Source organism: Lissotriton vulgaris, chromosome 11 (assembly GCF_964263255.1).
Source record: "Lissotriton vulgaris chromosome 11, aLisVul1.2, whole genome shotgun sequence".
NCBI lineage: Eukaryota > Metazoa > Chordata > Amphibia > Caudata > Salamandridae > Lissotriton > Lissotriton vulgaris.
Genome location: NC_141699.1, coordinates 643,822,938 through 643,850,882, shown reverse-complemented (window position 1 = coordinate 643,850,882; position 27,945 = coordinate 643,822,938).

Sequence of the window (27,945 nt, the reverse complement as noted above, 5' to 3'; positions counted from 1 at the left end):
CAAAACCTAAAGCAACAGATGGTGTGTAACATTTGAACCAGAGAATGTGCCACCCGGGGATTATGAGGAGACATGTTTATATTTATAGACATCTTAGCTTTTCAACACCTAGCATGCATTTACACCCACCTGCCAGACTATAAACTTCCTGTAACAGGAAATATATACTTATGCCACAATTAACTCCGTTAGAGACACATTGCCTTGTTTTCTGAGAAGTCAGTTAAGGTAAAAGTAATATTTCCAAATGTTGAAAACTCAGTATAGTTTAACCATTAAAGCTGTGCCCCAGCTGCAACAATCACATGACATGTTATATAATCACACATTACTGCACCTCGCTATTTCCTCCTGAAAATACTTGCACAATTATGCATGTAATTCTTCATTCTCCAGAGGAAAACTCAGAATATGAGGAATTTATTGCACCCTGTGAATATCATCATCATCATCATCATAGTCTTTATTTCGATTGTAAAACCATAAAAGATATTTACAAACAATAGAAAGTAAGTTCATTAAAAATAAATTGATACAAATAATTAAAACATACACAGAATTTTCTTAAAATAATTAATAAACCACAATCCAAGTCTCTTAATTAAAACAGTAATTATTGTGCGGTAGATAATAAAAAATTAGAAATGGAAAGACACACGGCATCTAACACTTTATACAAATAGCAGAAGGTGTAGACAATTCATGCTATCCCACGGCTAAAGTCACTTTAGACAGACCAGATCAGTGAACCCTGAGTTTGTTAGCCCGAATCCTCCACCCCCACCCTAGGAATTTGGTGATGGCAATAACAATGGCATCCTGAGGACTAGTCTGTAAAATCCTCAAGGCTTCAATGGCAACCCTTGTGCCAAGGTTAAGACAGATAGGTTTAAGCCATTTCCTCCTCTGTAGGCTGTAGGCCGGGCAAACAAATTGCATATGGGGAATAGATTCTGGGTGTGCCAGACACAGCGGACATAGGTCTGTCGTAGGCCTATGCCATCTACTGGAGAAGGCTCTTATAGGCAGAGAGCCTACACTAAACCGGTGATACAGCTTCCTATCCAATGGTTTTAAAATAAGGTCCCAATAGGGATCAAACACAGGTGTGTGCTTTATGGATAGGAAGTCTCTGGTTAGGGAAGGCCCAGTTATAGAAGAAAAGCATTTCACCTTCATCAAATCCATCAAAGCGGCCTTAAGCTCCTTTTTAGAAGGAAAGGGAGTCAAATCTGGATAATCCCACAAAATACCATCCCCATTGCTGTCAGGGTATCTTTAATATACAGAACCCATCTGATCTTTGTTAATGACCCAACCCCCATGAAATCAAGAAGGGCTCTAGCATAAAGTACAAGCTCAGGGGTGGCCCACAGCCTTCTCCAGAGGGCTATAGGCCTAAATCTAGCTAGGTCCTCAATGTGATGACAACCCGAGTCCAGAAATAAAGGCACCAATGGGGAGGATTGCGGTAGTCCTGTTAAGGCCTTCATAAATTTATTTTGGGCTATAACCAGGCGAGTTATGTCCTCATGGCCCCATAGTTCTGCGCCGTATAAAACAGCACTTACCACTTTGGTGTTATATATTGTGAGGGCGGGGCTATAGGTTTAGTGTGTGACAGCCTGTGTTCTTTAAGGAGGATCCAGCAAGCTGTTCATGCTTCAAGGCAAGAATGTCAATTTGCGGCTTCCAATGCAGCTTCCTGTTTAAAGTAACCCCCAGGTAGGTAAACACATCTGTCTGCTCTAGGGGACCCACCAGCTCATGATCGCTGCAAAACTCCTCAAAACGGGACAGAGCACTTGTAATCCAGATTGGGTCTTAGATAATATCAGTGTGTCATCCACAAACATGAGTAGGGGGAATTTATTTCCCCCAATAGTTGAAGCGTCTGTGGGGCATGTGAAATAATATTGCACTACCCTGTCTATAAATAGGGAAAACAAGGTAGGCGCGAGAACGCATCCTTGACGCACGCCCTTTGCCACCGGGAATGTATCTGTGACCTCTCCATTAGAACACTTAATGGGTGCTGGATGTGCACTGCGTGATTCCTGTGAGGCTGTTTTTTGAGTTTTACATGCTCCTGGGTATCACTCCCCACTCAGGAGTGTTAAAGTGTCATTAATAGTTAGCAGATCCGAAACATTGGTCTGTCTCCCTGGGCACTGTATGTGCTGAGTTCCAGCTAAGTAGTAAATGAATAAAGATACTTTGGTTCTTTTTTATCAATTTCTCAACAATTAGAACCCCATCTAACCTAGGCGTGGTTGGAATCATGGAGCTTGACTAACATCGCTAGCAGCTCCAGGGGCATCCCCACTTCTAAGAAGGCTCTCCACATTTTATTACGTGGGACAAAGTCAAATGCTGACTTTAAGTCAATAAATGCTGCATATAGAGGGCCTCCACCTACGAGGACAACCCTTCAATAAATCATCAAAAACCTCAGTACCTGGTCAATTGTAGTTGTACAGGGCCGAAACCCTGCCTGCAAGGGAGATACAATCTTAGCATCCTCTATCCATAATTGGATTCGACTTAAAAATAATCTGGCAACAATTTTCTGTATGAAATCTATGAGGCTAATAGGCCTGTAGTTACCTGGCAATGCTCGGTCCCCCTTTTTATAAACTGGTATGATTACCGCACCAGTCGATGTGGCCAAGTAGGTTATATAAATCACCCAATTGTCCTTATCATTAATGAATAAGTCCGCAGCCACACAATCGGGCCCCGGGGCCCTGCCTCTGGGAACAAGGGAAAGAACAGTCTCAACCTCAGAGTTACTAAATATCAAAGTTGGAATTGACTAGATATTTTAAATTCGTCCAGGTTAATGTCAGTATTAGAGAACTGGGCCATAAAAAACTCGGCCCACTGGTCTGGCGGGACATAGTTAAGAAATTAGTCATACTCTTCTCTTTGCTAGCTTGGAGAAGATCGTTCCAGCGATCCTCATCCCACTCTTTTTTAGCCTTAAATTGGACTGCCTTATAATTAGCCCTCGCAGCCTTCACTTCTCCCATGTCTTTAAATCTAATGGCCCTGGACAACAAGCGATATGCCTCTCTGCAGTTTTTATTATACCAGGAGGCCTTTATTGCCCCTACCTCTGCTTTCTTATTACTAGTCTTAATAAAAAAGGTTTTAAGATTAGAGAACAGGTCACAATGAACCTGCAGGGAAATTAAGTGAATGTCCACCTGTGTGGGGCAGCTTTGAAAGCAGGAGATTGATTGGACAACCAAATCCTTCATTGCAGCAAGATCCCCTTCATTATCAATAAGCCTGGACCATCTTACTCTCCTCATACTGTTGGATAGAGAAACTGCGGGAAGGGGTTCGCCTACCTGCTTTATACGGGGGTCATGTGATATCGAAGCCTTTATTAACAAAATCAATGGATCATGGACACTTTCCAGGTGTTCCTGGACCCTCATGTCAAGTAAAGAATTCCATGATTCAAAATTTAGAAGAATAAAGTCAATGCAGCTACTCCTCCCGTCATTATTAAAAGTGTAAGCACCCTTCCTGTCCAAGTCAGTCCTCCCATTTACGGCTCGCACACCCCTTTCCAGACACAGCCCTTTGAATTGAAGGGCTGCTTCTGTCCATTTTTTAACTGGACACAAATCTAGGCACGGAATACCCCACTGCATGACCTCATCAGCACTTAACTTACCATCCTCTGAATCCAACGGTTCAAAGGTGCAATTAAAATCTCCCATAATTATCAAATTACACCCTGCCCTCTGATTCTCTAAAAAGCTATCAAGGTGGTCAACAGTCTCAGATCGCCTCCCTCCCGGTAGACCTCTGGCGTACACATTAATAACCAAGGTCGCGGGGGCATGGTCCACCCGAAGCCGTATTGCCAAGATGTCTGGGCTGTCAATGTTAACCTCATCAACCATTAACCCACTTTGCTGTCTCACCCAACAAGTAAGACCACCCGAGGGTCTGCCCCTCTGCCCCCCTAACGCTGGCTTAGAGAAATTAAAAAACCCAGGGTAGTGGACCTGGCCCTAGACCAAGTCTCCTGGAATGCCAGGAGATTGAACTGTTCAACAAACGCGGCCCATTCACCTGATACAGTTTTGGATAAAAGACCTACGATGTTCCAGGAACCTACTGTCACAACTGGCAAGTGTTCATCTAGCCTGGACCTACCTAGAGGAGAGGAGGACATAAGTACCTCCTCCGCCTGCATACCACAACCCGGGGGCACTGATTGAGTTTATGACCCTGTGGATGTGAGATAACCTTGTTTGCCTGCACTTCTCTGCTCTGTCTCTCTTGGGTGATACAGGCTCCCCCTTGGTGTCCTAGATTGTTACACAATGAATCCCCCACTGGAGAGATCGCTCTAGATCTAATGGGAAACTCAGATGAATTACAAGAGGGGGAACCGTATCCTTGTCCCTTCGGGACCCTAAGAAGACTAGGGCTAACGAGGATACTAAGATCAGAACCCGGCAGGCAATCAATACCTTTGAGTGAGTTTAGGGCGTGCTGGGACCGGCGCCAGTGGTGTGGCGCTACAGCACCACCAATTAGGATGCCCCCACCATCATAGGGGTCGCATCCTGTATATTTAACATTGTGGCGGGCGGTGCTGTACTCAGCACCCGCCACAATGTTGAAAGGGCAGGATGTGCATCCACCTTGTGCATGTAAATGTCAGGGGTACATTGGGTACCCCCCAAGTGCAGCCACCTACCCCCCACCCACTGGGGGCCCGCAACTGGCCCCCAAAGGCATTCTCTGCATGCCTTACCATGGCAGAGTGTCCGCCATGGAAAGGCATGAGACCGCCATCATCATAATATGGATGCACCGCCACCATATTGCAGGTCTGTTCCAGCCAGTAGGCAATCAGGCGGTTTGCCTAGTGGCGGAAAACTGGCGGACGGTCTTTCCGTCCACCTGGGTCCCCACCACCATCGTAATATGGCGGGTGGAAATGTTAGGCGGCGGACGGAAATGGAGGGCGGATCACCACCGCCATAGGGGCGGTGGCGATCCGCTAGCCATCCAAACAGACCCCTATGTCTGCTCCCAGAACATAACGACCCCTCCAGTCATTGATAACTGGATGTTTGCCATTGACCATGTAAAGAACCCTGCTGTCTTTTGGCAAGGTTTGAGCTTTAAACATACAACAGATATGCATGCATGCCTATATATAAATAATTTGTGGCTTCAGAGTATTCTGACTCGAAGTCCTGTCTATTGTATATTTCAACTAACATAGATTAGGGCTTGGTCTAATCAATTCTAAACAAAACGAGAGGCATAAACTTATTTTCAACACTCAGGATACATTAGGTTCAACACTGCTCTTTTTAATCTCCTCAGAGATGATCCACCAATACTGAGCAAAGGATCTTGTTTAACCTGCAGAAACATACTAGAAGAAACCTTAGTAACCCATTCATTTAGGGACAATAAGACATCAGATAAACGAAATAATGCTCATTACAGGAGTTACCAGCCTTTTTTTTATTCCACTGCTTTACAGAAACTGTATACATTGTAAGATGTGTGACAGTAATACCACACCTCTCCTGTTAACAAACTTTTTTGGCAGGTAACAGCTGTGAGATGATGCAGAAACTTAACGGGCACCCTTTAGATATGATCTTTATAGCTCTAATTTCATAATCTGCCCCTCTAAATGTTTGTGAAAAACATGAGCGTAGACCTATCAAATATACTTTCCATCAGTTCTCTGAGGCTTAGAGGTTACAGAGCATAGAAGGGTGCCATAAATAGATTAATATATACATTTTGAAAGCTGCCATCAATATAATGCTGCCTACAAAGGCACTCATCTTTAATGAAACAAGTATAGAAAGTGAATTAGATTGTGATTCTACTTTAATACACAGAATGATGGTGATAGCAATAATTCTGCTTCAATATACTCTACCCCTACCAGTCTAGACTGTGAAAATTGGCTGTGAGATTTTCGAGAGCACCAGTTTCCTTGGTGAATACGGCAAGGCTATGCAACATCAATCTAATTTGTGTAAACCTCAGAACACGTTATGATATTTTATTTTGCATATATATTCTTATAACACGCTGTTCATTTTGCTTGTTACCCTGAGGCAACAGCGGTACAACAGCTAAAGTGAAGGTATGGTTACAAAACAAAACTTGAAAACCACTGAAATTGTGTAGTTATTGTTAGCTCCAAAATTCATAACTTGCACAACAGCCTTGCAAATCGGCACTCACAAACCAAAATCAACCCTTAATGTGACAGCTTCAATTACAAATGTAATAAATAATCATACATGTGAGATTACATATCATTTTACCATTAACGCTATCAAAGAAACAGCTATGAATATAGTTTAATTTACTGGTTTCAGAATTTGTCTAAATGACAGCTTGCTTTTTGGTGTTGTTAATTATTGGTATACATTTTGTGAGGTCATAAGCACAGCTTTGAGACTCATCATGGCTGGCAAACTTTAACATAGTTGTGCCCCCTATGGACACCCCAAGTAAAACTGAATCTAAAGCTAGGCCACGTCTAAGTAGACAATTTTATGAGTGAAATCTTAGATTTAAAATTGTATACTGTCCGTAAATGCGCCGGACGTCACAAGGCTAATTTTTGGGATCACAGACCTGACGCATCTAAATGGGGCTTACTGTCCAGGTTCTCGGAACAGGAACCACAGGCTATAGGAGGCGGCAAAGTGCTAGTTCAAGAGATGCATAGTGCACGATCCTAGTACCTAGCCCAGACACCTTGAAAGGGGACACAAACATGAGTCCATGGGTTTCATAGTTCACCCTCTCAGTACCGGGACTGAGGACTATTGGCTATGGACTCAAGGGTTATGTTGGTATCCGTGAACTCCCAGAAGGGTTTTATTTTCTTACAGGTTTTAAACAATGGGGGCGCTCTTTGGTGTTCCTCCCGATTAGTCCTCAGGGTTAGGGTATTTGCACTCTACCCTGGTATATCAATGTTTATTTCTTTTTCAGGTTGTGGAGACCATGCCCCAAATCCTGTAATGGAAACTGAAAGAGAAAATCAAGAGCCCTTCAAATCAATCAGAGCCATAGGGTCTGTGAACTTAGTGTAGAGTTCTCAAACTGGAAAGGGACGAGGGGAGAAAAATCTCCCTATTCCAACCAAATTAAATTAACTTTTGAATTTGGTTCCATAAACTGTACTCAAACCCTAGTTCAAATATGTACTAAAAGACAGCTCCCCCATGGGCTAATAAATCCATGTAAAAACTGCCACTTTAAGAATGTTTGCGCCTTTCAGGCACTCTCCTTTAATTTAATTTGGCCATAGCTGGAAAAGACAATCTGTTAATAATAATAATAACAAAGTTTATAAAGCGCCTGGTTACACTAGGAAACAGTGTGTCCCCGCGCTGTGAAGACAGAAAGACCAAGCCAGCTCCTCGACAGTCAGGTAACGAGTAGGGGCAAACAGAGAGCCTCATCCTATTTCGGGAAGAGGTAGGATATCAGTTTCTGTCGGAACCTCATCGCCGATGGTTCCATACGGAGCTCAATCGGTAGAGTATTCCATTGTTACTGGCCTAATATCTAAAAGAACGACCACCCATCCGCGCACGATAGATACAAGAGCCTGGAAGAGCATACTTCCAAGGGACCTCAGATGTCGCTTGGGCTGGTACACGGTCAGTAATGTTTGAAGATAGATAGGCCCCTTTCCCTGCTCGATGCTGTGGGCCATGCACAATGTTTTAAACACAATGCGCTCACGGATGGGGAGCCAGTGCAGCGTAGCGAGAGCACGGCTCCCTGAAGACTTCTTGGAAAGATTCAATGCCAGTCTAGCAGCCGCGTTCTGTACGCATAGCAGTCGGTGCAGTCCTTTTTTACTCAGGCCTATATACAATGAGTTCCCGTAGTCTAAGTGAGGCGCAACAAGAGTATGAATCAGAGTTTTCCTGCTAGTTGCGAGGAGTAAGTCCAGGGTTTTGCGCAGGCTTTTTAAGATGCCATAGCATTTGCCAGCAACCCCTCTAGTGTGGTGTTCGAAGGACAGGTTGACATCAAGGCTAACCCCCAGGTTTTTCACCTGCTCCGAGGGGTTAGGAATTGGCCCTAGTTCATGTGGCCACCACGCAGAGGACCAAATGGAGTGCGCTTTCCCTATCACAAGAAGCTCGGTTTTACTCGCATTGAGGCGCAGGCAGTTGTTATTCATCCAGCCTGCCAATTCCCCTAGACAGGCCGAGAAATTCGCTGCAGCCTCTTCTGGGGGCTGGGACAGTGTCACCACCAATTGGGTGTCATCAGCGTAGGACACTATCTCCACCCCATAGGCTTCCACTATCTTGGCAAGGGGTTCCATGTACATATTGAATAGTGTAGAGCTCAGAATAGAGCCCTCTGGGAATAGAGTCAAAACATCGAGTTTTTATTATCGACTAGACATAATATCGAGTAAAAAATATAGAATAGACATAATATCGATGAGACATAATATAGACTACCAAAATATCGACTAGAAAATTTTAATATCGAATAGAATGGACATAATATCGAATCAAAAATATAGAATGGACATAATATCGACTAGACATAATATAGACAACAAAAATATCGAATTTAAGGTAAGTTAATATTAATGTTTAATTTTTGTGTAATATAATTCTGGAGCGGGTTTTGGGTTTATCGGGGAATAGGGTGGGAAGTAATTTAATTATAATTAATTAAATATGTTATTTTATTTATTGTTATTTATTTAGAATTAATTGTTAATTATTTATTAATTGGTAGTTAATTAAAATATAATTGGTAATTAATTTTAATTGATTAATTGGTAAATATGTTAATTTTAGTAATTTATTTTCTGTAGCGGGTTGTGGGTTTATAGGGGAATAGGGTGGATGTTACAGTAGTTAGCGTTTTTGCTGTAATTCAGTGATTATTCAGTAGAGTTTGTGGAGTTCAGGTCAGGCACCTCTAACGCTAGGCTTTAGCAAGGATGTCAACATCTGGGGCCCCTCTCCCATCTCCAAACTCCTCGCAGCAGAACAGCTGAATCTAGGACTCTTTGAAGTGGGGGTAGGAGGTTGGGATCACTGGGTGAAAATAAAAATCTGATGTACATACGTTTTACAATGACCTGGCCATGGACCCCGCACAGCCACCTCGTCCAATGACAGCAGCATCCTGTGCAGTGGATGTGCAGACTGGGAGGGTGATACTGAGGAGGCTCCAGGGTTGGGTGGTTTGTGGGTCAGTCGTGACTCTGCTGCTGGCACCAGCACCGGGTGATTCAGACGCTGTGCCCGCTTTGATCTGAAGTTGTTGCTTGGAAGCATACATCCTTTTAACTGTACAGCAAATTAAAATCGTGCAGGACTGTGGTGACACTAGAATACTCAGCTGTTTGCAATATGGAATGTAGTGTTGTTCAATACACTTGCAGAACTGGTACAATGCTCTTTTGGAAAAATGCCTCCAACTTGGTTTGCATTTGTGCATGCCTGTGGCTGTGACATAGGCATTATCATGAGCCCGGGCATGGTGGTATAGCTATGCACTGCAGTTAGCAGACCTTCACGTTTTTTGTCTTTTCTGTGTCCACTCTAGTATTTATTTATCAACAGGCTTGTGTTTGTCTTGACGTCCTACTGTTGTTTAGAAACTGTGTGTGACCATTAACAGTGTTTATAATGTACTAATTGCAGACGAGATGCTCCTCTCTCGCATATTTAAGTATCTGTCGTGCACGATTCTTTGAAAGAATTGTTTGGTGTCTGGATAGAGACAACGCGGTTTGTGAGGCTCCTCTATTTCTCTGGGTTATCTCCAAGAGAGCAAGCGATTTATCTTAACAGACAGATCTGTTTTTTGCCTGCGCAAAGAGCACTCACACCATTCTCCCTGCACTCATACACTGCTCCCACATACCTCTTATTATTAATTCCATAGGCAAAAGCTAATGCATGTACCAATGCTTGTTTCTTTTGCTTTCATGGGTCGTCTTTTTTCTTTATTTCTGTTCTCTGTTGAAGTGTATTTATTTTCTTGCTCTTTCCCCTGTGTGCTGCATTCCTGCTCACAACCTTCCCTCTTGCTCTCTCTGTTCTTTCTACCCAGCTCATCCATTTCTTCCGATGTCCATCTCAGTCTTTTTTCCATATCCTCTTCCTCCCCCATAGCGCGCCCACCCCTCCCTGTTCACCATTCTTCACACTGTCTGTGATGTTCTGGTTACACGTTCACTCTTATGTTGCTCCACTGTCCTTTTAAAAAAAATCCAGATGGCTCACCAGCTGCAATTTTCAATCCAGGTGTTTTTTGATACTGAGCTTTCCAGACCTTTTTTGTTTTTACTTTATTGATTCAACACTGGTGTCTGCCATCTTGGAAAAGTAATGCGTATAGCTCAGACTGCTTGTAAAAAATTAAAAAAAAATGGCCTCACAGCGTTATGATGGATCCTATGGGATTCAAATGGCAAGAGGCTAAGGGGCAGATGTATCAAGCGTTTGTTTTGTCGCAAACGCTGCGAATCGCTAAATAGCAGCGTTTGCGACAAAAAAACGGGAAATGCAATGTATTAAAGAAATCGCATTGCGCGATTCCTTAATTTTGCGCTACAATTTAAGGAATCACAAAAAGCGATTCCTTAAATGGTATGTAAGAAAGAAGAAAGGTTTTCGATTTCACTCTAAGAAATCACAAATTACCACCAACTTGTAGTTGGTGGTAATTTGCGAATACTTTAACAAATGCACTTTTTGCAATTTGTAAAGGTGGCATGTGACGCTCATACATGCCCTTAGGGCATGTATGTACGCCATATGCGCACACATGTCAATTTCAGGGGTGCAGCAGGGTGTCCTTAAGACACCCTTGAAAATATTCTCAGTTTGCGATTAGCAAATTGCGAATCGCAAATTGAGAATAATTTCACATTCATTCCTATTTCGCCTGGCCCATAGAAATGAATGGGAAAAATATTCCTTAATTGTGATTAGCAATTTGCTAATCGCAATTAAGGAATTTTAAGAAATCGCTAAAAAATAGCGAATTTTTACATACATACCATTTTGCAATTCTCAATTAGCGATTCCTTTAAAATCGCTATTTGAGAATCACAAAAAGGGTATCTTGATACATTTGGCCCTAAGTCACTTGTTTATACCTCAACCCTTTATTTCCAACTCCTCTGCACGAAACTTGCTGCGCCAAACCTAAATCGGAATAACATTTCTTTTAAGACCGTTTGCGCAATTTCGTTGAACAAAGTTAATACGAAAACAAATTGATCTTCTGTGTAAGGCTAAGCATAAGTACACACTGGTTATCTTTATTTTGTAGTATGACCAATAATAATAAAGCAAAATAATATCGATAACAATGATAGAAATAAGACATTAGGAACAATGACGTCTTAAGAAATGCACGAGTAATGTGCTAAAACAAGCGATTAAGGCAGACCATTCTATGTAAATCATTCAGAATAAGCCGTAAAATCAACCATACCACTGCAAAGCGATTTTGACAGCACTGTCACACTGGGCGAGAAAGAAATCTATTTTGATGCAGGCAGAAATAAATCTCATGGTTCATCTAATGTGAGCATTTTATCACAGTCCCTGGCAATCAGCTCCAAACAGATAGCGACCATATCTGAGAGATATCCTAACTCAGGAACACGGGTGACCTGGTTATGTTCATGTCAAAATCCTCCAAGAACAGAGATAAATGTGTCAGATAATTTGTCGAGTGGCTCTGCCCAAAGAACAAAATAAATGCAGCTTTTACTGGTGGAGAAATAATCTTTTACTGTGTGTGTTTATCTGGTTTGTTTTTCACAGAACTACATTTCTGTCCACAGCGGTGTAATTGTGGCCTATTGTTTCAATCATTCTAAACAATTTAACCATGATGCGAGGTAGAATCTCAGAAAATAAATGTACTCGACGTGTAAGGTAAAAAAACCCGGAGAAGCACAACGGTGGGAAAATGTAAGAGCGTATGAAGGTGCGAAGCTTTTAGCGACCCGTATTTCTCACGCAGTAGTACTAGACTTTTGGACTCAGTAGGTGTGATCCCAGAAAATTGCCCTGTATTTCTGCCCTCCCAACTGGTGATACTGGGTGTAAATACGAGTGGCTCCTTATAAATGAGACATTACCGTGGAGATATGTAATTCCGATGCTAGTTGCCCTAGTTTATTCTTCACCTCTCTCTGATATTTCACCTGTGTATTTTCTGCTATTTGCAGGTGGGGACTCCAGTGAAAAATGCAAGTCCACAGAGTGTCTGTGGAACTTGCAAATCCAAGGAGGCTGGTAAATACTGTTAGCAGCCCCTCCATTTTCAACAAGCATTGGCATAGCAAATAGGTCTCACCTTTGGGACCTTACTAGTGCTTAGCCATGCAACAGTTGATGTTGTTGCACAAAGGATATTGTGCTGCATAACTTAATACTTAAGGTCCCAAAAGCGAGACCTATTGGCTACCCCAATGCTTGTTTTTATTAGTGGTTGGATTTGCCATGGACTTAGAGTCACTGTACATATGAACTCTTGGTATTTCTGTAGTGTGCGTGTTTGGCACCTTGTAATCCTTTCACTGGGTGGTAGACAATCGGGGCCTCATTTATGAATAATGACGCATTGCTGCGTGAAAACAGCGATGCGTCACTTTTCATTGCGCCCTCCTTGCGACACCAATGATGCGTCATATTTACAGTATGACGCGTCATGTTGCAAGGAATTACAGATACGTCAGTATTTCTGACGTATCTGTAGGCGCAAAAGTGACACATTCCAGGTAATGATCCTGCATTGATTTGACCTCCAATTGAGGTTATTAAGTTTTGTGGTCTTAGGCCAACAGGGCATTGCACTTGGTGTGAAGTCAACCCAGGTAGAACTTCCACCATTTCTGCACAACAGCTCTCCACACTTTCCATAGAGTTACATGTGACTGAGGGTATGTTGATTAATCTGGGCCACCATGAGCTGTGCATTCTCAAAAATGAAGCTTGGCGCTCTCATTTTTATTTGTGGCATTATTGGATGGGGATAGAAGAGAAAGACGGATTTGAATTGCAGATATTTTAGGGGAGAGCTATAAAAGTCAGAAGAAATTCAGTGGTTCGAATTGGGCATTTCTTTTCAGGGAATATCTGCGTTTATGGCAGTGGAGGCGAAAGTGGCATAAAGAACAGGTTTGGTCAAAATTCAAGTGCTACATTTCTTGTAGCATTTAAAGTCGACCCTTGCTCATTCCTAAACGGCTTTGTGACATGAAGCACTGCCTCTCTGCCAATTCATAAAAAGTGCCATGCTTGGAGTGTACCTATGCCACTCTCCCTAAGTTTTAGTCAAAAAGCCAAATTAATTACAATGGCCTGACCTGGCTTCGCGAAAGTCTATCGCTGAGTGAAATTAGGCACAGGCGAGGGAGGAAGCAGTTGTTTGTGTATGATACATATATTTAGAGCTGGATAAGCCAACAAATTAACAGGAAGAGTCGAGCCAGAGCTGAGCCAGCAGTCTGGCTTGTCTCTTAGATCCTGTACATGAGCCCAGCACTTAAAATGTTTGCTATGTTAATCATTCAACAAGCATCACCCAAAGTATCATATTCTCTTCAAAATTCCAAAAAGTGATTTTTTTTAATATGTGGAAGCGTTGACATTAATACATTGAATTATAGCACTGGACAGAGAAGTACTTATTAAAAGTGATAGTTGATAGTTTTTAAACATGAACTTTTAAATATGAATTTTGAATCATTCCTGATCCCATCCCCACACTGATTACAGTGCCATTAGTGAACCAAGAGGCAAGACAGTTGTCATGTGAACACTTTATGTGGCCCAGATTATTATAGAGCGACATTATAGTTTATTAAATCGAACACAATAGCTTTTCGTACAGCTAGTATTTTGAACTTATATATTTGAAACTGCTTTAATAAGCGATTATGAAGAAAAAGGAGTTTTAGCTAAATAAATTATTTTCCTAAGGTAACACAATTTAGGCAGGGAAGCCAAGATTTGTCCAGGTGTTGTGGTTTCACTTTTCTACAAATCAGCTAGTCAGGGCCGGCCTTGGGCATGTGTGAGCTGGGCCTGGAGTGCCAATATTTCGAGGGGCGCAGTAGGGAGTTGCCTGACTTAATTTAATGCAACAGCATCTTGTCCATCCCCTGGGCCGGACGGGCTACCGGGCGTTTTGGATGCTGCCGAGCTGGGGGTTGATTCCGTTGATGTGGACCCGCGTGTGCTGAAGGAAATTCGCTTTGCTTTGTTTATTTTGAAGCACACGCAGGTCTCCATCAACTAAATTAGCCCAAACCGCAGTGACATCAGCCCCCAGCTCGGCAGCATGCCAAAACGCCCGGTAGCCAGTCCGGCCCTGTCCATCCCACTTGATGCTAATCATCAGGTTGTGTTATAGACTTTGTAATCAGCCCTTAATGTACCTTAGCATAATTGTTAGCACACCATCAAACCCCTGCCCCTCCTGCTAACTTCCTCTTACCTCCTGATGTCACACCGCAAGGAACCCGCCCCCCCCCCACCGGGCCCCACAACAAACACCCAATGTACAAAGAAAGAATTCCCTTGAACAGAACTAGATAAACAAGGCACGAAGGTCAAAAAAACAATAAAAAGATTCACCAATGTAAAAAGAATTCTTAACAATTTATTGAAAATACAAATGTTAAAAAAGTGGACATACAAGAACCACTGTAGCAAAATTTAAAAAAACAACAATAAAACTGTTTGACATTAAATATTGACCGGCAAGATTGAAACATAAAGACATAACACAGTGAGACATGAAGCTTGTACAGTACTAAATGTATATTCCAACTCTGTTTCCAACACCTATGTTGTGCACACCACAGAATAGCATATCAACAAAGGTGTATGAGTCATGAATTATACTGTTATGGTGCGTCGACGCGTTTCGGTGGGTTTCCACGTTTTTATCCACCTTTGTCAAGACAACATTTATCTGTCGTAGTGAGTCGGTCAATATGATCTCCCTAGAGATTGGAGACACAATAGATTAATTAAAAATGCATTATGTTCTGACTCTTTTCTACAAGAACACCTATAGTGTTTTAGTCTTGTTTAATTAAACGGTAGTTGTATCCGAACAGATAACCAGGTTAAGGACCCACATTATACATATCTTTTTCATCATATAACTATATATTCGAGGGGATGACACAAAACAAATAATTTTTGCTTTTACTCTTTAGTACAAAATTCCTCCAACATGTCTTTTTGCTATACATTTATGTATTCTCCAAAGTGGCCTTCAGAAAACAAGCATTGATAGTTGACTTAAACACATTGTTTATGTTTATACATATTTTTCTTGTTCTATAGCGTCTCTTCATCTTTTTGTTTACTGGGGCTTATGTTTACTTTAATGTCTACAACCACTCGACTCTGGTGAAACAGTTGTATACCCAATTACTCCTATTTCGATTTGGGAGTTGCAAAAGGGGGACGAGAGTAGTATGGCGTGGACTAAATCATATTATACCAGATTAAGGAGCCTAGTATAGTGTTACTCCCTCCTTATTGTCTGTTATTATTCATATTTATGTAAAAGTAAGGTCAACTGCGGAAAGCACCTGTTTCCAATGGTTTTAGGTACCTCTTGTGTTAACATCGTATCAGACTTATAACTTAATTTAAGGTTACCTTGAGATTCTCTTTTGAATGTGGTCCGATTTTCGTTATTAATCACACCGGAGCGTGTTTTAGTAAAGATTTGGGCTTTGTATATTCCCCTCTTTAGTTAAAAAAGTCATATGCAATAGACTCCTGAAAATTCAAATGATAAAGACCGAAATAAATAGAGAATCATCCTGGACTTGTAGATTTTAATTATTATGGGCAAACATGCTACTTTATGGAGGAAAAACCCCACTACTCCTTAATGAAGGAAAAGCCCAGCATACCTGATATTGGGACTTGAAGGCGTTGACTTTAGCTGTTGTCTATTATTTAGGCATTGTAGTACGTTTTCATTTATTTATTAAAAGACCAGAGGCGCTTCAGTCGTGTCCTTGTGTCGTGAATTAATGTTTCACTAAAGGCAAAGACACGGATAAATTTGTATCTTAAGGGATGAAGTGTCATGTTTTTAAATACAACTTGAGATAATTCCGATATTTTCAAAATTTGAAACAAACACCACATTTTCTTTTCACCCAGGGCACTGTCCCAGTCAATCTGATGTAGGGCGGGCCTTGCAACTAGTAAATAAGTATTTATTTGTCTCGACTTTTTTAGTTAATGATTTGTTTTTACCTCTTTGTGCATTTTTCAGCAGTTTTTATTTATTATTACGTCCCGTCCCTACCTCGCCTTCCTTCAGTACAAGTGAGGGCCGCCTCCCACCCAGACCCACTCCAGCATAAAAACTCTTCCCGCCCCCATCTCCACCTGTTTTTTTCTGTCTCCCTACTGAGACTTACCTTCAGTTCCTCCCTATGGCGGTGCCGGGGAGTCTTCGTGTTGGTTCTCTGCGACGGCGGTGCCCTCAGCAGTGTTCCCCTGGCGGTGCCTCCTCTCCTCGTCTCCCTCGTGGTATGGGGTGGAGCGGTGACTCAGGAAGCCGCAGTGTTGTTGGGCGGTTCTCCTGTGGCTTGGGCTGTGTTTCCGGATCAGGCTGTGGTGGATGCCTCCTTCCGGACTGCACTCTTCTTGAGACCTGGTAGGACGGTTTGTGACGGTTTTCATTTTTGTTGTCTTCTTCTTGTAGTTTTGGATGATTGGAGATGTTTATGGGCCTGTTTTTGGTGGCTTTGTCGGGTTGTCATTGGTTGCTGGATTGGGTTTTTTCCTTTCATTTAGTAGTGGGGGGTTTGCTGCTTCATTGTGCTTCTACCATGGGTCGCAAGCAGGCTTTTAAGAGGAACAATCTGGTGTCTTCTTCCTCTTCATCCTCTCCTGAGGATTCTCCTGTTCCCTCCAAGCGCCCTCGGAGTCAGGCCTTTCTGGGGGTGATGTGCCTCTCATGTCCAAGGAGAAGGTGCAGGGCATGATTGAGGCGGATGTGGCTAAGGCTCTCCTTGCTCGTCGGGTGCCTGCTGCTCCTTCTCATCCTCGCTCGCTGGATCCTGCAAGAGCGGTTTCCATGTCGGATGATGAAGGTCCTTCTACATCCTCTAGGGGAAAGTATGTCTCCAGGGAAGAGAGGTGGGATGTTCTGGCTCATGTGTGGGACAATTTGGGTTTCCCTCTGTTCCAGCTCGGGAAGACAGATGGGAGTCTTTTTCTCAGTATGCTTCTCTCTCCAGGTTGAGCATGCCCTTTCAGGGTCCGGTCAAGGACATGGTGCTGAGGGAGTGGTGTGAGATTCATAAGTTGCAGGTTTCTCGTTTCCTTCAGAAGCTTTACCTTTTAAAGGGGGAGGATCCCTTGACTCACAATTTGAAGCTGGACTCTATCCTGGCCACTCTGATTGGCAAAACTGTGATTCAGCCTGAGGATTGTACCCCGGCGGATGCTACTGATAAGAAGGTGGACTCTGACCTTAAACTCTCCTTTGCTGCTGGGAACCTGGCGCTGAGGGCTAGCCTTTTCTCTGCCTACTTGGCGCAGTCTTTGGTACAGGATTTCGAGAAATTGGCTGCCACGGTTCAGGAGGGCTCTGAATTCTCTGACCTCCTGGCAGCTATGGAGCAGCAGGCGTGGCTGCTGCTCCATGCTCTTTGGTTATGTCCACTGGGGCTTTGGTGGCGGCATATTGTTCCCTCTGGCTTACCTGGAAGGCTGATCCTGGGGAGAAGGCGGCTCTGTTGAAATTGCCTTTTGATGGGCAAGCTCTGTTTGGGGACCAATTGTCTGCCATGATATTGAAGGCTTTCAAGGTGCGGAAGCATGCCTTGCCCTATAAGGGCGGATCGGCTCCATCTGGTAAACCTTGGAATAGGGCCCCTCATTCTTCCCCGAAGCGTGATTCTCATCAGTCTTTCCGCTGGCAACATTTTCAGCTCCGTTTTTCTCCCAAGCATGCTGCCTCCGTGCCTAAAGGCCCTGCCAAGAAGGGTCCCTGACAACTACTCTGTGGCCAGTTCCCTGCATTTTCTTCCTCGATGGCAGCAGGAAATTTCAGATGACTGGGTCCAGAGCACTGTGGGTCATGGGTACGTGATCGACTTCATGCAGGTTCCGCCGGATTCTGGGGTTCGGCTGACTCCATTGTCTGTCTCCGGTCCCCACAGGGTGGGTCTGCTGGACGGGGTGCCCTGTTTGCTTGCCAAGGATGCCATCTGCCAGGTTCCTGTTGAGGAGGTGGGGACGGAGACCTACTGCATTCTGTTTATGGTTCAGAAGGTGACTGGCGGCTTTCGGCCTGTCCTCGATCTCAAGTGGGTCAACTCCTGGGTTTGGCCTGTTCACTTCCGTATGTTGACCCTTCAGGCCATCATTCCTCTGGTTCGGCCCGGCACCTTCCTGGCATCCGTGGATCTTGAGGACGCCTATCTTCACGTCCATGTTGCTGCTTCTTCTCAGCGTTTCCTGAGGATCGCTGTGGGAGACGCACATTTTCAGTTTTGCGTGCTTCCCTTCGGCCTCAGGTCTGCGCCCAGGATTTTCACAAAGGTCCTGGTGCATCTCATGGCTCTCCTTCTTGAAGAGGCGGTTTTCATTCATCCTTATCTCGACGACCTCTTGCTGCATGCTGCGGGGAAGTCTCTTTTGCTTGATCACATCGGGAGGGCCTTGGAGGTCCTTCAGGGTCACGGATTGTTGGTGAACTGGGGAAAGTCCTCTTTGGTCCCGTCTCAAGACATGGTGTTCATCGGGACTCGTTTTCGGACTTTGCTCGGCCATGTTACCTTGTCCGACAAGCACATGGTTTCTTTTCACTCGCAGGTTCCGGCCTTGATGTCCCAAGAGGCTCCTCCGGCGGTCCAGTGGCTGCGGCTGCAGGGGCACATGGCTTCCGTGGTGTTCCTGGTTCCCTGGGCTCGTTTTCATTTCCTCCGCCTGGCCAACTAGATCTTGTTGGGTTGGTCCCCGGGGACTCAGAGTCTGTTGTCACTGCTGCCCATGACGGACCGGATCCGGGGGGAGCTCTTCTGGTGGCTCAGCCGACGTCACCTTCTGGCAGGGTTTTCACTGGCTCCTCCTGCTCTGCTTGTGGTGGCTACGGACGCCAGCCTGTCTGGGTGAGGTGTTTGGCTGGGGTTGGATCAGGTTCAGGGGTGCTGGTCCCTGCTGGACTCCCAGAGGTCCTCCAACTGGCGGGAGTTGAGGGCAATTGGGCTTAGCCTGGTGCACTTTCAGGACTCTCTGAGGGGTCTTTGAGTTTTGGTTCAGAAGGACAATCTGGTGGCGAAGTCCTATGTCAACCGTCAGGGGGGGACTTGGTCCAGGTCCTTGAACTTGATTGCCAGCACCCTCTTTCGGTGGGCTCAGGTATGGGTGCTGGGTCTGTCAGCTCTCTGCAATCGAGGGGTGGACAATGTGCGGGCTAATCTATTGAGCAGGGCCATTCCGTCGTCTCGGGATTTCTCTCTCCTTCCTGGTGTGTTCTTCCAGTTGGTGGGTCGTTGGGACCTCCCTGTGGTGGACCTGTTTGCGGATCCGGGGAATGCCAAAGTGGTCCAGTTCTGTTCTCTGGGCAGATGTCTTGGGACTCTGGGGGTCGACGGCTTGACCTTTCCTTGGCCTCGGGGTCTGCTGTATGCCCCCCCTTTCCACAGCTTCGGGCCTTTCTGATGCGGGTTGGGAGGGACTGTGCTCAGGTGTTGTTGGTGGCTCCCTGTTGGCCTCGGGCGAATTGGTTTCCTCTCCTGAGCGAGTTGTATTGCGACCGGGAGTGGGTCCTTTCGATGGTTCCTTCCCCTTTGGAGTTTCCAGCCTTTCCCCTGGATTCTCTGCGGAGGTTACACCTGATGGCCTGGCGGTTGAGCGGCAGGGCTTAGCTGGGTTGAGGGATACTATCCAGTTGGCGGTTACTTTGCAGGCTTCATGTAGGTCCTCCACTCTGCTGTCCTATACTAGACATTGGTGGGTCTTTTCGGTCTGGTGTGCTGGTAAGGGTTTTGACTCCACGGTTGCTGACCTCTTTGTGGTGATGCAGTTCCTTCAGGATGGGGCTCTTCTGGGGTTGTCGGTGGCTACTCTGAGGGTGCAGTGGGTGGCTATTCAGGCTTTTCGGGGCTCCTGGCATAATTTGCGGGATGACGGCGCTCTGATGCCTCGTTTTTTGCCTGAATTCTGTCCTGCTCCTTCCTCTGCTGAGGATTCTCGCTTGCATTGTTTGGATGTCCGATGGGCTTTGCTGTGGTACCTGCAGGTTATGAAGTTCTTCCGTGTGGGGGACTCTTTGTTTGTTAACTTTGGTCCGGCACGGTCTTAATGGCTTACCATCTTAAGTGGGTGGATCCTCCGGTGGGAGTTCAGGGGTGTTCCACTCGCACTATGGCAGCTACGATGGCTGAGTTGCATGGGGCTTCTGTGGTGGAGATCTGTAGGGCGGCGACCTTGTCTTCTCCCTCTACTTTTGTCCGTCACTATCGAATTGCGAGCCTGGAGCATTTAGATAATGTTCTGGGCCACAGGGTCTTGTCCTCTTTTCGGGACCAGGGATGTTGATCTGCTGTGTTTGGGGCACTGTATTACATTTTGGTGTTCTTTCTCACTCAGTTGTCTGTCTCTGTTTTCTTCTGCTTGCTATGTCCTCACTTGTACTGAAGGAAGGCGGGGGAGGGACGGGAGGCAATGATTCCATTTCTAACAATAATGGCATTACTCCTAGTCCTACTCACTCGCATTCCTTCAAGGACCCTCCCTCCTTCCGGGTGCAGTTCAACTGAGTGCTATCTAGGCTTGTTTATGTACAGGTGGAGGTGGGGGCGGCGGAGGTTTTATGCTGGGGTTGGATTTGGGTGGGAGGCGGGGCCTCACTTGTACTGAAGGAAGGCAAGGGAATTGGACTAGGAGTAATGCCATTATCGTTGGAAATAGAAGCATTACCTCTTTGTTTATTTTTCGGAAGGTTTTTTTTTTTTTTACCCTATTGTTCATTTTTCTGCAGTTTTTATGTAGCGCTATCTCAACCCGAAAAATGTATTGGAGCGCTTTACATGAGCACCACTTACATCATACAAATTACCATTCGTTGTTTTTAGGCACAGGAACATTACTCGATCTGCCTAGAATCACAGGATGTTCAGTAAACGTCAATTCACAACCTGGTTACCCTGTTCCAAAGTTGGCAGCTCTAGCAGTAACCCCACGTCCTGGGTAGAGGGACGGTGGTAGGCAGAAGTCATAGGAAAGCTCAGTTCGCTATGGGAACGAGGTTCTAAACAGACCTGAAGCTAGCCAGAGCCAGGCTACTGGCTCGAGTCTGACTCAAGCTTTCAGTGGCTAGCCCAATTCTACGTACGGTACGCTTGCTTAGGGGAAAGCGCATATGTAATGCAGATTGCCCTTCTATGTATGTTTTCGCATAGGAAATTGAATCCGCGGGTGGCGTTTGGGTACCAATCCAAGAAACATAACACAGCATGCTCGCCTTTGCGCCGTGGGGCATTGCAGCACGCTGTCTAAACAAACTGTGATGCAGGACTGCCAATGATGACATCTTTAGAAGGCAACTCCCGTAATCTAAGAACTGTGGAATATAGGGGGTCCAATATACAACCTTTGCAACTTCGTGACGTGCAAATATTATGTATTTCACCATAAAAAACATAAACTTTTATCTTCTTTGTGGTCTTGGTCTTTTCATAGTTAATTTTATTTTTCGGATTGAGTAAAGCGAGAAAAAAAGGCTTAGTGATGTAGGGAGAAATAGAGCAAGAGAAGTTAAATTGGAGAAATAAAAACATAGAGAGAGAAAGAGAGACAGGTGGACAGATGGGCAGATGGGCGATAGAATTAAAGAGACCGAAAACAAGAGAGAGTGAAAAAGAGTAGGAACGATGGGTGACAGAGGGAAAAATAAAGAGAAACGAAAAGAGGAAACTAGTGAAACGTAAAGAGAGTAGAAGGGAACAAAAACAAGGTAAAAACTATTGGAGAAACGAGAATAATAGGACTCAAAAGGGTGAATAGGAAACGAGATATTGGAAGGACACAAAGGTGGAGAGAGTGTGTGGAAGGAGGGAGTACCACATCTTCTGCGTCTATCCGTACCAAACATTCTCGCGACACTGCGCCTCCTATCGGCTCTTTGACACATTACAATTCTCCTCTTTTCTCCTTTCCTCAGTTTAATTGACTGGGTCGCCACCACTGGCTGCGTTTTTTTGACTAAGGATAAGCTGCGTGTTCCCGAATAACTCACTCTCAGCAATAAAAAAAAAGTGCATTTACATTTTAAATGAAAGAACATGGATAGCAATTGACTGTGCCAGATAAAAAAGAATGGATTTCTCCCTTGCAAAGCAGGCATGTGTTCTGTTTAGCATGAAGAGGTTCCCATTGTTCAATCTGAGCAGGATGAAAGTGCAGCTGGAAATGTTTGATGACAACAAGGACAGCTACAAATCTGTGACTAAGGCTTTACGTCTGTTCCACGGAACCAGACCAGATGTCCTGAAATATTTTGCAAAACGAGAAGCATATACAACGGTATTTTGTTTAGCCATATAGTACATGCATAGTCGAGTATTGTATTCATGTTTAATGGCAGATTCATTTTTCATAACAACGTCAGCCAACACCCTTTGATTTTACTAAAACATTATGTATAGTATACTTATTTATAGGGGCTTTCAACCCACCCTCTTTATGCATTGGTGTGTTATTCTGCCATTCACATTTTTCTTCTGCTCACTAGAGCATGCTGCCTGGGGCAGTGAGTCAGCCCACTTCAGCTATAGGCTAATTTCAATGTGAAAGGTGGCATTCTGCCCTTTCATCAAGAGCACATCCACACACAAAGTTGTGTCCTTAAGGGACTACTATGTCCCAAAAATATTTTTTGCTTTTAGCCATGTTTTTTTTTTACATTGATGAGGGCCCAGCAGCTTTTCCAGTAACGAAATTTGCAAAAACTATGAAACAACACAACGAGCATTGAAAAAGCAAAAGGCTAGCGGACACGGCCAGATCAATTGCCTTTACCAATGCCTGTTTTCAAATGATGAGTTCCTAATTCAGAGAAGAAGAAGCATGTAGCATGATTGTGGAAGCCCATTGAACATCAGGATAGTTAGGCCCCCTCAAATTACATCGTCTCCTGAAGGTACATTAGGCACACAGTAAATAGTGGTTGTGCATGAATCAGTATTTACTTGGTGCACATTCGCGAAACAATTGCTCTTTCTGAAGTTCACAGAGGGGGATAATGGCCTAAAAGCATATTAGATCTATGTTGATGTTGGCAAACAGTACATGTGTGCTATTTCACCCCATTGTTGCACCAAGTTTGACATGGCAAAAACCTTCTGGCTTAAAATTCCTAGGATATGCAATTTGCCACCAGGTTGTAATATCATATGGGGTTCATGTGGAAGTTTGCCCCAATGTACGTTTTATCCCAGCAACCAGTCTTATAATTCAATCGTAAAATGTGTTCAAATGTGGACCAACATTCTAAATAGGTTAATCTTATTCATGTCCATTTTTTCAAATCTCTGAACACAAATTTGTATTTCTCCCCATAGTAATGTACTTTATTTTTCTTTCTTTTCAGTATAATCATTTCTCCTTTCATGAAAAGTCCTTTTTATGATGTCAACATGCAGACAGTACCAGAACTTGTGTGATCCACCGGTGTCGTCCTTTTACCTTGCAGCCCATCTGCGCGTGGGCTGCCAAGGCACAATACGGTCATCCCGCAGTAGTAAAGGCAGGACAGCTTCTCCTATAACCCCTGTTGATGTCTTCCAAGCATCAGAGGAAAAATGTAGAATGGCCTTGGAATGGAAAATGTAGGCCCTCTTTACAAGTGGGTCAAAACCTTTTGCGATATTGGTCACATCCAATAAAATGTGACTTCACTTTGGAATGTATCAGGTGCCATAAATAACACCCAATCTTGAGTTTTTCCTCGATAAGTGGGAATAATGTGGATTTTGGTGCTACTGCTTACCACAAAAATTTTGCATGTCCTGTTATTTATTGGGCATATTTCCCCTGATCAATATCGGTAGATTTAACCTGCCAACATTTATCTGGGGGATGCTTTATTAAAGCAATTCTTGTAAAACATGTATATGTGTATGCATATAGGTATATTTGCGGTAAATTCTTCTGCAAATACAGCAAATTCTGCAAGATTTTTTTCTTACATCTAATGTTTTGCCCTATTTGCCATTTCAAAGACTATTCTGTTTTCCCCGGTGCTGGTGTCACTATATGAGGCCACCTTGTATTGCTTTACAGTAGAACCAGTCTTATGCACACAGCACTGATTTTCTTTTCATCCAAACACACTGCAATAGGAACTATAGTCTGTCCTTTTCGGAAGTCTTATTTAACCCCTTCGCTGCGGATGACAAAGCCAGCTCGTCATGGGCGTTACCTGTGCTGTGCGGATGACGAGCTGGCTTTGTCACGAACCGCGCGATTTTCAAATGTCAGCGCACAGCGGGAAAAACCCGTAGCGCGCATGCGGTTAAAAAGGCAAATGTTGTGATACACCCTGACATAAAATGCTGGTAATCCTTGCTGTAAAGTAATACTATCTAGACAATAATCTGCTGTTACTGAATTCATAGCTGCTTTGCTATGTCCAAAAATTGGAAGGAATGCTTGTTCGTAATGTCATTAATTTATTGCATTAGACAAGGAAACTGTTGTATTTATTTGATCTCTTTAATACTTTTATAAAGAGTAACCGAACAATAAATAAACCTAAAATACAAAGCATATAAAAATAAAACAAACAACATCTCCAACAAGGGGGTCAACGTATCAAAATAGTTAAAGTGTACACTGAAGACAGAGTTCTCTAGGGTCAACTCTATAAAAGCTGAGAGATCCAACAGCTTTTTCCGACAAGCAGACCCACCACCAACATGGTCTAGACATCATGCTACACCTGAAAAGTCTTCATATCAATACAACTCGTTGTCTGAGAACTAGATTTATCTGGGAGCAAGTGACTTTTATAGCCAGTGAGCAAATTATGCTCAATAATTAGATGTTAATTGTAAAGATCCCAGCATTCAAATTACCTTTACACATAGGCTGATACTTGTCACATCTTCACAGAAGTTGGAAACAGTCCCTTTTAAGAAAATAATTCGCTATATTATATAGAATATTTATAAAGACCATTAATCATTAATGTCAGCATAGGATAATAATAAAATAATAGTATTAGAAGACTAAACATGTGTCCCTAAAGAAGCTTCTTCTAGTGAAAAGATTACCAAGTAAATTAGAGACTGTTGGCAAACGAGCACAAGTCTTCCAGTATCAATCTGTCTTATAAAATACCCTCAGGCGTCATTTAGATTTTGGTGATAGCAGAAAATCTTCCGATATCTGTGGGAAGGGTGAGATCTCTAGGATAACAGTATGGTACCACAATATTGTGACCTAAATATTCTTTACAGAAGAATTGCCCTGTTGGATTTGAAAATAGACAATGTACACCCAGTGGAGAGATGTTTAGTACACAATATATGTGTCAGATTATATTTTTTATATTCAAATTCTGGACCCATAACTGACTCAACTGGAAGTACTTCCTCTAATAGTGAGATTGAATGCTAAAGAAAATTCCACTATTGGTTTCTTTCAGATTAACCCTTCAGACTGGGGGTTGCAGGAATGCCGGTAAGGTATTTCTTCATGTGTAATTACCAATGCTAGCGGTGTCATGGGATGCATGAATACCTCCGTAATTTTAGTAGTACTACAAGGGTCTCCTGGGAAATGGGGAATTACCACCAAACTTGGTAATACCACAACCCATTCCATGGTAATTCAATATGTCTGGACTTTGTCTAATACGCTATTTGGAGAAACAGTTTTATACTGGAATGCATCTATAGGGGAGTTAATATACATTTCAAGTCAAATTGAATATTCAGCCTCAACACACAGTGAATGTGCCTGGTGAGTAAAATATGTCACACTGCCACTGTGAGTTAAATAATGCAAAAGTCTAATATATTCATTACTAATATTTCCGGACATCACAGTAGGGCATTTCAATAACCAATAACACACGTTCCTTTCATTGAGATTCATCTGAAACCTCAAGAATCGTGATTAACAATGAATCGTCTTATAGCGTATCACTGGCAAAAGCGGCACTGACTGTCTTAGCCATCAGTGACCAGTAACTCACTGGTGATTTGATGATACTTGTCATTGGCAATCTTTAAGAAACATGTTGACGAAGAGGTCATAATATTTGAAATATTGTTTCAACACTAAAGACGATTTTCATAGTTAGGTCGCAAAACCCTGAAGGGAAGAGCAGGAGGAGGCATTTGAGTTTCTAGAAGCTGAGCTGATAATTTGCGTCAACACCTGGATAAAAGGCTAGATATCTACACCTCATCATCAGAGGTGGTCACTTTTGCAAATTATTTATCAGTTTAAATGAAATATTGTAGCATCTGTGCCGAGATGGAAAGTAAAGGCTTATGCAATCACTAAGTGGCCAGACAAAAAGAAGCATGGCTTAGTCTACCACACTGCTACCTGGTATTGGATAGGAGGAACTGCTTTTCTCCACCACCTGCTTACGGGAATTGTCAGCGCCCTGCACAGCGAGTCCTCCCGCCACAGCAACCTTCACCTTAGCGGCCGCCGAGCGGGGGACTCGCTATCCCAGCACTACCTGCGGCGGCGCACTCTGACGCCGTCACTAGAACGCCCGGAGGCGCATTAAAAGACCTCTGACCACCTGCGGAAGCGGGCTTAGTCTACCGCATTGCTACCTGGTATTGGATCTGAGGAACTGCTTTTCTCCACCACCTGCTTACCGGAATTGTCAGCACCCTGCACAGCGAGTCCTCCCACCGCCGCAACCTTCACCTTAGCGGCCGCCGACCGGAGGACTCGCTATCCTAGCACTACCTGCGGCGGCGCACTCTGACGCCGTCACTAGAGCGTCCGGAGGCGCATTAAAAGACCTCTGACCCCCGCGTCGCGGGAGCGCATGGGAGTGCCCGAGGCGAGCCCCGGGCAAAGGGCGGGCCGTCTATGACCGTCCGGGGCTGGCCGAGGCTGGGCTGGGCTACCCCCCCTACCTAAAATCCCACCAGCCTCAGTTTGTGGCTAAGCCAGAAGTAACTATCTTCTATTTACTTTTCTCAGTAATGTTTTATTATTGCTTTGATTTTGTAAATACTTATTCGATGCAATCATTGTAGTAACCTGCTCTTTCTTTGTATAAGGTTTTAGACATAATCTCCATAGTGTATTGCTTTTGTAAATAAATCTAGATCAACCACCCGAAAATAGGGGGAAAAATACTCCTATTACTGGAAAGACTAAAGCTACCGTCAACCCCCCTTTACCGACACTTACAGCAATTGATCGAATGTTCTAGCAGACAATTGGGGTGGTCGCTTCTGCTATTGAAAGCACAGAAAGACGTTTGTGTTTGCCACCTGGCCTCCACCCCCACCCCCTTTTACCTAACCCTACTATGTCTATGTTAACTACTAATTCCCAGGAATCCCTGCTAGCTCCTTCTTTTGTTGCTTTGCCCAAGAGAAATAGCATAACACCGACGTTAGACAGGCCTATTAGTGACTCAACAGATGTCAATACTCTATTGCCCTCAACTACCAGACTATCTGCAACTCCTTCTTTACATTCCAGCACCCATAACAACCATGATTCTACTCCCTTGAATGAGGAGAATTTAGAAAATGAGGGTCACGACATTATAGAGAGCCCAACCTCTATCCTAAATATCAGTGATAGTCCATGTGTAAGAACGAGAGGACAGAAGGCCAGATCCAAGCAAAAACACTCTGCTAGAGCAAGG